Below are 2,535 nucleotides of genomic sequence, written 5' to 3'. Positions count from 1 at the left end.
TATTCTTCCTCTGAAGAGGATGAAGATGTGACTGAAGAGCAAGTTGCTCAATATTTAGGAGCTATCATGAAGCTGAATGCCAATTTGTTTGGTAATGAGACTTGGGAAAGTGAACCTCCCTTGCTCATTAATGAACTAGATACCTGGATTCAGCAAACTCTACCTCAAAAGAAACAATATCCTAGCAAGTTCTTAATACCTTGTACCATTGGCACCATGACCTTTGAAAAGGCTCTATGTGATCTGGGGACAGGGATAAATCTTATGCCACTCCCTGTAATGGAGAAGCTGGGGATCATTGAGTACAACCTGCCTTGTTCTCATTACAATTGGCAGACAAGTCATTGAGACAAGCTTATGGAATAGTAGAGGACGTGTTAGTAAAGGTTGAAGGCCTTTACATCCCTGCTGATTTCGTAATCTTAGACACTAGGAAGGAAGAGGATGAATGCATCATCCTTTGATGACCTTTCCTGGTCACAGCAGAAGCTGTGATAGATGTCAACAGAGGTGAATTAGTCCTTCAATTGAATGGAGACTACCTTGTGTTTAAGGCACATGGCCATCCCTCTGTGACAAAAGAGAGTAAGCATGAAGAGATTCTCTCAGTTCAGAGTCAAGAAGAGCCCCCACAGTCAAACTCTAAGTTTGGTATTGGGAGGCCACAACCAAACTCTAAGTTTGGTGTTAAGATCCCATATCCAAACTCTAAGTTTGGTGTTGGGACTATACAACATTGACCTGATCACCTTGTGGCTCCATGAGAGCCACTGTCAAGCTATTGACATTAAAGAAGCGCTTGTGGGAGGCAACCCAATTTTATTTATCTAATTTTTATTTTATTTTATTTTATTTTATTGTTATTTTATGTTTTATTAGGTACATGATCATGAGGAGTCACGAAAAAATCATAAAAATTAAAAACAGAATCAAAAACAGCAGAAGAAAAAAATCACACCCTGGAGGAAGCACAGGCTGGCGTTCAACGCCAGTAAGATGCATCTGGCCGACGTTCAACGCCAGAACAGAGCATCATTCTGGCACTGAACGCCAGTGTTCAACGCTAGAACAGAGCATCATTCTGGCGCTGAACGCTAGAAACAAGCAACATTCTGGCGCTGAATGCCAAGAATGTGCCTAGAGAAGAAAAACTGGCGCTGAACGCCATTAACAAGCATGAAACAGGCGTTCAACGCCAGAAACATGCTTTACATGGGCGTTGAACGCCCAGAATGTGCACCACACGGCGTTTAAACACCAGAATGGTGTGCAAAGGCAATTTACATGCCTATTTGGTGCAGGGATGGAATTTCTTGACACCTCAGGATCTGTGGACCCCACAGGATCACCTCAGGATCTGTGGACCCCACAGGATCCCCACCTACTATATTCCCACCTTGCCTCCTAATCCTATCTTGGGATCTAACATATTCCCACCTTACCTCATATTCCTATTTTACTCTTCCCCATGTCACACTTTCCAACACTCTTCACCAATCACCTCAATCCCTCTTCCCAATCACCCCCTTCACCACTCACATCCATCCACTCTTCCCTATAAACCCCACCTACCTTCAACAATTCAAAACCATTTTCCCACCCATTCCCACCCTAAATGGCCGAACATACACTCCCCCCTCTCCCTATATATACCCTTCCATTTTGCTTCCTTTTCACACAACACAACCCCCTCTTCTTCACCTTGGCCGAACCTACATCTCTCCCTCTCTACCATATTCTCTTCTTCATCTTCTTCTCTTCTTTCTTTTATTGCTCGAGGACGAGCAATATTTTATGTTTGGTGTGGTCAAAGCACAATCTTTTTTGTTTTCCACTACCATCAATGGCACCTAAGGCCGGAGAATCCTCTAGAAAAGGAAAAGGGAAGACAAAAGCTTCCACCTCTGAGTCATGGGAGATGGAAAGATTCATCTCCAAAAGCCATCAAGACCACTTCTATGATGTTGTGGCAAAGAAGAAGGTGATCCCTGAGGTCCCTTTCAAGCTCAAGAAAAATGAGTATCCGGAGATCTGACATGAGATCCGAAGGAGAGGTTGGGAAGTCCTAACCAACCCCATGCAACAAGTCAGAATCTTAATGGTTCAAGAGTTCTATGCCAATGCATGGATCACTAGGAACCATGATCAAAGTATGAAAATGTGAGGTTGGCGTTTCACTTGCCCATGATGTAAGGAGATGAACGCCCCTACACTAGAAGGGTCAACTTTAATCAAAGGTTGGACCAAGTCCAAATGGACATATGTGTGGAAGGAGCTCAATGGAGAAGAGACTCCAAAGGCAAGCTAGTTCAATTAAGAAGACTGGACCTCAAGCCTATGGCTAGAGGATGGTTGGAGTTCATTCAACGCTTCATCATTCCTACTAGCAACCGATCTGAAGTTACTGTGGATCGGGCCATCATGATTCATAGCATCATGATTGGAGAGGAAGTAGAAGTTCATGAGGTCATTTCCAATGAAATCTACAAAATAGCCGACAAAGTCCTCCACCATGGCAAGGCTAGCTTTTCCTCA

Source organism: Arachis duranensis, chromosome 9, assembly GCF_000817695.3.
Source record: "Arachis duranensis cultivar V14167 chromosome 9, aradu.V14167.gnm2.J7QH, whole genome shotgun sequence".
NCBI lineage: Eukaryota > Viridiplantae > Streptophyta > Magnoliopsida > Fabales > Fabaceae > Arachis > Arachis duranensis.
This window is presented reverse-complemented; position numbering follows the sequence as displayed.